The following is a 10,031-nucleotide window of genomic DNA, read 5'->3' as shown; positions in this document are numbered from 1 at the left end:
GAGGGAAGGGTCTTGTTTGGGGACCTCAAAATTGCATCTATATTTGCTGATGATGTGGTTTTGTTGGCTTCATCAGACTGTGACCTCTAGCAGGCACTGGGGTGCTTTGTAGCTGAGTGTGAAGTGAGGTGAAGAAAAGATATGAGGGGCCCATAGTCTGCAAACACAGTGAACTGAAAATAGGAGGGAGTCAGGCTGTTGTTCCTCTTCATGTCTGCACAGCAGCACAGCTGCAACAGGACAAGTCAGAGTGATGGAGGGAGAAGAGTTAAAGGTTGAAATGAGAACAGAACAGATGGTTAATAGGGATTAAAACTTCTGAATTAAGAAGCTTGCTTTAGTATTGAAAAACATAAAACTACATGCATATAAATATATTTCTAATTAAGGTGCCAAGCATAATTCAATATAATGAATGTGAGTCAATATAATGTGAAAGTCAGAGAGAATGACTAGAGACTAAAAATGTTAATTAAATAGCTTTGTCAATATTTATAATGTAAACCTCTATGCATGTACATATTTATCTAACTTCAATATAACTGGCACATTTCTTACAATTCATAAAGATGTGTTAAAAATATGTACAGATAGAAAAAGTGTCACATATTATAATATGTTACTACAGTAGTGGAGAAGTCAGGAGAAAAGCTGCACAGACCGGTATTCCTCACCTGCTGGTTTTAATCAACTATTTTTATTTGTTAATATATGGTCATATTACAGCTCGAATTGAGTCATATATTCCAGACACTGTATATGTAGTAATGATTTTATAAATAGCTTTGTACAATCCTCTTTTTAACCCAGTTATATAAGAACTGAAAATGAAAGAAATTCATAAACATCTCAGCAGGTTATTATATCTATGTAAAATGAACTGATGCTCTCTACACTGATAACCTGTTATTTAAGAAATGTCTTATCCCTGTTAAGTTTTGTTATGATTCCTGATCCACAGTAAAGTCACTGTCATCTTGAAAAATCTAATGCCTGGTCAGTTTTCTACCAAAACTCTAACATCCATCATTTATGTCCTGTGAATCACAATATTCATTCAGAATGTTTCATCTTGCCTTAAATAAATCATACATCCTGAACCCTAGTAATGATATACAGCCCTGTCAACAAACTCACATGGGATTCAGTGGTTATGTCAGTGTAGAACATGTACAGCATTGTTTGGCCTTTAGGCTCTGACCTTGTCGCTCCTCACAAGGAAACATCAGGGTCAACTCGGCAGACAAAGGGGAAAGACAGTACTACACAGCAGACTGTTTCAAGTATATTGGAGAACCTGCCACAATTTGTCTGTGAATTTAGGCTGCTTCGATGTCTTCAGGCTCTTCATGTAGTCTCACACTGACTCAATAATGTTGAGACTGAATAAAAGATTTCTGAAATATTAAGCCTCCATTGTCACTGTATAGATTGGAGCTAAACTAGAAGACTTCCCCTGACTGGTTCATTTAAAACAGAAACAAGCAATCTTCGGAAAGAAACAATAAGCAAGACAATCACAGCTACTAATCAAAAGTAAAAGAGATAATTGTTGTACTTGTCCCCTGACCCCAGAAGTCCAGAACTTTTCATCTCATGCAGATTCAATCAGATTTGGAACTCCAACATTTCATGATCCAGGATCAGACAACTGAGCCAGATTTTGTCCCTTTATATATCTAGGCTATTAATGATAAGACCATCCTGACCTAGATTCAGACTTTTCATAGTTACCATATCCTGAATTACAATCTTTTAATCCTACTTTTTTCACCCAGTGGATATGAATAGCGGCATCAGGAAGATGGACAGTATTGCAATTCAGAGCCATTGTAATGGTAGGAATGAAATTTTTCCAAGTACATAACACTTAAAATCAAAATGTAATTCCCAAATACTACTACTACTACTAATAATAATAAATGTGGGTCCTGTGCATGGTCTTATATTGTATACAGTGTAAGTTTGTATTGCTGGTTACCGATAAGATATTATTACAAAATTCAGACCAGTCGGGTCTTGGGTGGGGGACCTAAATTGTCCTCCCATTTAGTATTGTTGTAACTGTATTTGATATGAATTTATAAAGTTTGGATATTATTTTCATGGAATTTGTCATTTTCATGATCTCTTGGAAGGTTGTAGTGGGCTGTTGATTACATTAGCCTTTCGATTTAATTACAGATTTTAGTTCTTGATACTGGAGGAACTGTTCTCTCCCAACTCTGTACTTCTGGACTGGTGTTAAATAATATGTTCTGGTTGGTTTCAAACAGGTGATGAAGGTGAGTGATTCCTTTGTGTTGCCATGATGGGAAGTGGATGGGGTTGTTGTGCAGTTGACTATCAGGGCTGTGCCAGATTTGGGTGAATCTACATGGTGTTAGTGATGATTTTGTGATCTTGTTCGCCTTCCACCAGGCTGTCACAGTTTAAGTGATTGCGATACTCATACAATAGTTCATTTTCTTGATGTAGTTTGGTAGGAAGTGAAGTCTGCAACTGAGATGTTTAGGCCATGATTTTGCTCTAATTCTATCCATTAACTGTTGTAACTGTCCTTCTGAATCTAATTGACTAAATATTGCAGTTGATTTGTTAAGATGTTATGATGAAAGTTTGGTGCTTCTAGGCCACCTTGTGTTTTTCCTTTTCATATGTGGACAGGGAGATTTTTGGGATCTTGTAGATATAATCATAAATCATCTGCATAAAGACAAATTTTAAGATGAGTGTTGCTATCCTGTATTTCTTTATATTTCATTTGTATTTTGTGGCATTCATGTGGACGGTAAAGTAAGAATTTCATTGTACAGGGAAACACATTTCTTAACTGTGCATATGACGAATAAATACTTTTAGCTTTTAAAGCTATTGTTCTGTTGTATCGCTGCTTCTAGAGGTTGAATGAAAATGGTGAATAGAGATGGTGAGAGTGGGCATCCTTGTCTGGTTCTGTGGTAGAGTGACAGTTAGTGAGGTGATCCCATTCATGCTTATTGTGGCCCTAGGCGATGTGTGTAGTGTTTTAATCCCGTAGATAAACGACTCTACAAAACCAAACCTGTGTAGTGTGCTGAAGAGAAATGTTCCATTAACTTAATTCACCTCTTAATACCACCACTGTATGTCGCAAATATAGAGACCATCAATGCTATACAAAAACGCAATATAAAGTGTGGCATTACAAAGAAAGAGGTATTTCGCGTATTGAGGGTGAATACCGTTTTTACTAAAGCAAGAAACCCAGTTAAGACAACTCCAAAACCTCTACACTACAACCACAACTGTGAAACCTGCACTTCAGTTCCATCGTAAGCCCTATTCTAGTTTTGCTCTGACCAACCAATCAGAGGACGGAAAATCTTGACATCATTGTGGGCCAGCTAGCTGGCCCTGTGAGGCGAATTTGAAATCTGATTGGTTAAAGAAACAGTCCCATTGCTAATATAGTTTAAGTTACATGGGCCAGCACTTCTGATTCTGAAGGCCCTGGGCAGATTAGATTGACATGGCAACACATAGAGGCTGAAATCTGATTGGACAAAAAATCTAAGAGAGAAATACTACGAAATGAAGAGAACAGACTGTTGGGAATAAATTAATACAATTTCATGGAACAAATATTAGAATTTTGGTTGTAAATGTAGGTCAGTGCTTCTAATAGTGTTTAGGCCAGCAGAGAAGGCCTTGCTGGCCCTGACGGCCCGCCACTGGGTACAGGTAAAGGATAGACTAAATGCAGGTGAGTAGCCTAAATAACCAATACATTTATTGTGAAGGCCTATGGCCCCTCAGCTCACATCCAGCTAAATTTGGCATCACTCAGACATCAATGTAGACTAGGCATCAGTGTGTCAAAATAGATAACCTAAAAGTGAATACAGTTAATTGTGAATACAAAAATTAGGACAGCTGCAGGTGCTGTATCCATCAACAGTTACTTTTCCAACAACACAACACTCAAACACTTTAAGCTACCCAGTCCCTTACTTTAAAGTCTGTTTTAATTGCGGGTACAGGTTGAGTCGTGGGTCTTATGTTAATGGTTGGGTCAGGTCCGGATGTCAATTAGAAATAACTCTGGGTAATGGATTGGATCCTATACAAAGCTTTGCGGATGCGGATGCGGGTTTTCAAAATTGGACTAGTGCATGACTCTGCTTCGGGGGCTTTCCAGTTGAAATTTCCAACTGGGAAGTCAGAATTCTGACTTCTCAATTTAAAACACTAAAAGATTGTGGCTAGAAGTAAAATAAGCTTTGTTGGCATGAAAAAAGGTGGATTGCCCTCTCCAGGTTGGGGGCAAGTTGCTCCCTCAAGTGGAGGAGTTTAAGTATCTCGGGGTCTTGTTCACAAGTGAGGGAAAAATGTAGGTTGACAGACGGATCGGTGCGGTATCCACAGTAATGTGGTCTCTGTACCGGTCCATTGTGGTGAAGAAGGATCTGAGTCGTAAGACAAAGTTCTCAATTTACCAGTCGATCTATGTTCCTACCCTCACCTATGGCCATGAACTTTGGATCATGACCGAAAGAATGAAATTGCGGATACAAGCGGCACACCCTTAGGGATAGGGTGTGAAGCTCAGTCACCCGTGAGGAGCTCGAAGTAGTGCCGCTGCTCCTCCGCGTTGAGTGGATCCAGTTGAGGTGGCTCGGGCACCTGTTCAGGATGCCGCCTGGGGATGTATTCCAGCATGTCCCTCCGGGAGAAAACTTCGGGGCAGACCCAGGACAGGTTGGAGAGATTATGTCTCCCAGCTGGCCTGGGAACGCCTTGGGCTTCCTCCTGAGAAGCTAGAGGAGGTGTGTGGGGAGAGGGAAGTCTGGAAGGCTCTGCTCGGACTACTGCCCTTGCGACCCGGTCTCGGATAAAGCGGATGAAGATGGATGGATGGCATGGTTGCAATAATACACATAGTTAAGGTTGTGGAACAGTCATGGATAATAAACACTTCACACTCCTTTGCTTTCATCATAATTAGTACCATCGCTAGAAGTCGCCTAACTAAGATGTTACTGCCTTTGTTTGCACAAAATAACAGGACATTTTTGTGGATGGAACACAAAGCAAAGTACATTAACTCAAAACAGTGTTATAACATTTGAGGGAAATCTTTATTTTGCATGTGTTGTCCTTAATTTTTTTTTTTTAATGTGGCTTATGTATTACCAATGTGGTAAAGGTCTTAACTTGGCAGTTTTATCTTTTTGCCCAGCTCATGATGTTGTGCACTTAGCCTTTTTTCTTTCATCAGTGCAATGCCAAGGACCATTCATCATGCTTCCCTTTCCAAATCAACATGTTATTAACAAAAAGTACTGAAAAAGACAAACACAGGTATAGTTCTAAAGGACTATATACATGTACAATAATACTGTATTGTTTGTAATAGGCCATTAACATACTCTTGCATTTTTCAGATTGCCGTGTGGTCGCATCAAACTCTGACTGCTCAGGAATCAGATGTTTCCAGATTTAAAAGTTAGTGAGAGCTAGGTATCCAAAAATAGTTAGGGTTTTTTTCCCCACCTTTTACCTGCTAACAGCAAGTAAAATGAGGCAGATGATGACACAAGAACACAAAAAAGAAGCATAACTGACACAGGCTTTTCAGTTGATTGGGAAAAATTTGATGTTTTAGGATTCTGCATGATTGAGCTTTTGTTGTCAAATCATGGCCAAATCAAGCATCCACTGCAATTCCATGTGTGTGATCTGGTGTGTGTTGTCACATTTTTTGGGCATATGGATATACAGTTTTTGAAGCTGATATAATCAGAAACATTATCTCAAAACCTCTTCAAAGAAAATCGACACTCCCTGCATGGCTAAATTTATATTTATTTGATTTGGGTGAACTGATACTGTTTCACACAAAAAACTACTGTCCATAATTACAATAACAATTACTCCCTTTTAATTGTACCTCTATAAAGATTTTTGTTTTAGCTTAAAAAGCTCCCAGATTACTTTTTATGCTTTGGTGATTGCAGTTCCTTTGCTGATGAGACAAAAATGTTACTATTAAACCATAACAAGGGAATTATTTTTAAGTTAAAATTGACAATTATAGCATAAGTGAGGTGAAAAAAAAACTATTGTGACTAATGGAAAAGTATGTGCATTTAAGTGTGTGCAGAATACGATGAAGAAAACAGTAATATGTCTGTGTATCCTCTGTTGTGCAGCCCTGGTGCTCTTATTGCATTACTTATGTGAAAGAGCAGAAGTGTGTCTGCAATCCATCCTCAATTGGCTCACATCTGTTGACTTTGGAAATGGCTGATCTTAAACCTGATAGGAGTATGTGTGTGTGTGTGTGTGTGCACACATGCACACATGTAGGGGTGAGGGGTGGTATGGGTTACATGCCAAAGGGGTGAAGCAGCAGGGACAGAGAGTCCCCAGAGAGGAAGAAAGACCACTTAGTCAGCCTGCAGGGAATGCTAGATGTGTATATGTGTGTGCTGTTTGAATGCTTTCTGCAGTTTAGCTGTCCGTCTGTTGCCTTGCATCTGACCTCAGGGCTTGGCTTCTCAAATAGACAGTTTCATCAAACAGCCCGTGGGAACTGGGTTTGGACTACGAGCGCCCTTATCTAAAAGCCTCATAAATTTAAGGTTGACATGGCTGTGTGGTTAGTTTCATCTATAGGACATTAACAAAACAGGGCAAGACATGAAGACCAGACAACAGACGCAAGACATTACACAAAAAAAGAAGATAAGTTTTACATTGGTTGTGTGTGAGGGTGTGAAGTGTGTGTCTTCAGCTTGTGCAATCCACCAAACAAAACAAATTTTTAATAAAAGTAAAATTTGAAAAAAGAAGGGGGAAGAAAAAAATGGAAAATGTGGTGTGAGCAAAACAATTGTAACCCATACTGTGGGCAACTGATGTTGCTTCCACCTTACAAATCTATGCTAGGCTTCCATGACAGAGTGGACCCAAAATGGTCGATGGATAAACAGTACTTTACAGCACCCTCCTGAAGGGGATGTGCTGGCAGCCTGAGAAGGGATTTTTTGTTTGTTGCTGCCTAAATTTTGTAAATGGAAGTCATTATCTGTCAAAATCCCTGTATTATGCAAAAAAAAAAAGTAGATGAACAAACAAACATTCAAACTAACTAGCTAGCTCGTTGTACTGTAGAAGGTAATAGGGGTTGTTATTGGTATGGTTGGTCCCCCTCACCAGGAGGGTGAGGGAGAACTGTGGTAGGACTCAAGCTTGCAGACCCAGGTGCTAGTGAAAAGAAAAAGGTTTACTGGAAAAAACAAAGTAACAACATAACGGATTCAATGAATAATCCTGAACCAGGGTTAGGGCAGTGACGGCTGAGGAGACCAGGAGGGAAGCAGGATGTGGATGGACAGGTGGAAAGAAAACAAAAGAAAGCCACGCACAGGAACTGTCAGCGTAGAAAACAAATAATGAAATGGTGAAAACACAAAAGACCAACGTGATAAAAGAAATCCACAGCACAGTCACTGTCAACGTGGAAATCTAAAGCACGTACATACATACCACAGAAAAAAAAGGGCTGTTGCAGGGTATGCACGTTACAGTCATCAATGTAATAATGCTCCAGCAACGGCGGAGTGTCTGCCAGAGGTATTAATGAGGGAGTCAATCAGTTAACGCGCCTCAGCTGTGCGCGACAACCCACGAGTCACTAATTACTTAAAGCAAAACAGCTGAGGCGCGGATCCCACAAAAAGAGTAGGAGAGAGAAAAGAAAAAGAGAGGCAGGTCGTGCAAACAGAGGCAGGTCAAGAGAACAGAGGAGAGAAAGGCAGAAGAGAGGCAGGTCGTGCCGAGCGGACAGGGGTTGAAGGGAGAAAAGTCAAAATTTTGTAATGTGCCATAGACCCCTGAAAATATAAGACAGCACTATTTATAAATTGGGTCAACAAGGTAGCACTTTGTAGGTTAAATCCTTCATTTTCATGATCTGAAACCTAGACCCTTCTGATTTTGCACTTCATTGTCATTCTGGAGGAATATAACTGTTAAACAACCTGGTTGATAAAATAATACATCAACTGAAAATATCATCACATAGTATGTACATGCAGAGCATTTACCATCGCAGGGTGCGTAGGAAAGCTGCCTCCATCCTCAAGGCCCCCACCCACCCCCAGCACGGACTGTTCAAACCCCTACCCTCCAGTCGGAGGCTCAGAAGTGTGAAATGCAGGACCTCTAGACTGAAAAACTCTTTCTTTCAGACTCCTAAACAGCTGAGGAGTTTATTACCAGGAAATATGTCATGTTCTCTCGACCTGTACTGTTTACATTCTCAGTTTGCAAATGCATAATTGCACAGTGACTGTTGACTGCTGCACATGCTGCTCCTATGCAGCATACATTCTCTTATTATATCCTTATATATTTTTATCATATTGCTGCATCTCCTGCTTAAGGTGCCTTAGATTTTGTGTTACTTATTTATCTACTTTATATTTCATTTGTATTTTGTGGCATTCATGTGGACGGCAAAGTAAGAATTTCATTGTACAGGGAAACATGTTTCCTAACTGCGCATATGACAAATAAACCCTTTGAACCTTGAACCTTGTTGCTAAAGGTATAAACACAATGCACCTTGGATATACCATTGCAGCAGTAGTGTCCCTTGTGGCAAAACATCCAACATATGAGTCCAACTAACCTAATGTGTTTACAGATTTCCAGCAATGTCACCCTTTTGGAATTTCACTCCATGGTTACCGAACAGTAACAAAAAGTCATAAGATGGGAAGTAAACCACTATAATGAGGCTCAAAATATTTAAAAGAAAGAAATTACCCTAGAGACTGTAAAACAACTACAAAACAAGGGTACGAACAGAGACAAAACAAGTACAGTGAGGTTCAAAACTTGAGGAGTCGGAAGACGTAAAAATGGCTACAGACGTGAAACAATTACAAATTATAAACACATGAAGACTGACTGACTACAAATCCCATGTGGCCTTGCTCCTAGAGGGTACTTGGTAGTGCCCCTAGTGGCTACTTGGAGAATAACATGCAGCATCTCTGGTCAAACTGACCTGTGTTTGCTGGTTTCCTGCAACATCACCCTGGTGAATTTCACCCAGGGACAGTGTCATCCTTATCCCATTAAACTTACTCCATTTAAACAAACATTTTATGGCTTAAAACATTCAAAAATACTAAATTACAATAATAAACAAATACTTTTAGGAAATATGCAACAGTGAATGTAGATATTTTGGACAGTCAGTGTCGCTCTATGAATATGGACGTCACACAGGGGTTTTACCGTACCTTGATAACAAATAATATATTCAACTCAGACAAAACTTAGAGGGAAACACTGAGAGACTGAAACATTTAAAAGTCAATGACAACTAAATGATTGGACCTAAACCTGCTGCACTAACAATCCCCCATATGTTTAGAGACGCACATTGTAGTGCGTGCTGAAGCGCCTCCTCCAATCAGCTACAATGAACCAAATTGAGCTGGGGGAGCCACCTTTACTGTCTGTGAGCCACTTTCTAAAAATACTGTGCATAGAAAAATGCATGAAGACACAAAAATTAGCAATCAAAGATTATAGGAAAGAAGTAAAACCCATGATAAACTTGCATGAAATACCGCATGGTGCGGGTGGAGCTTGAGCACAGTGAAGGAAGGATATCGCACAGAATCACACCTTGAATGCTGCAAAACAGGTCAGAGACCCTGAATGTAGTACAGAAACATGGTAAACAGTGAATAACACCTGCATATATAATGACTTGTCTTGGCCTAAATAACACCAACACTCAACAGGGACTACTACATAGCATTACCCTATTAGCCTGATAGCCATCATGTCACAGACTTCCTATAGATTGTGTAGAAAGAAATTCTTGATAAAATAATATTGTGCTATGTTATGTATTTGCAAAACTGTTCAAATAATTGTTTAATCTGTTTGACCTTTGTAAAGATTTGACCTGTGGACATGAAATGCTGTGTGTCTAAGTGCAGAGACTCAGAACAACAGGAAGT

This window comes from Monopterus albus, unplaced genomic scaffold (genome assembly GCF_001952655.1).
Source record: "Monopterus albus unplaced genomic scaffold, M_albus_1.0 scaffold522.1, whole genome shotgun sequence".
In the NCBI taxonomy this organism is placed as follows: domain Eukaryota; kingdom Metazoa; phylum Chordata; class Actinopteri; order Synbranchiformes; family Synbranchidae; genus Monopterus; species Monopterus albus.
This window is presented reverse-complemented; position numbering follows the sequence as displayed.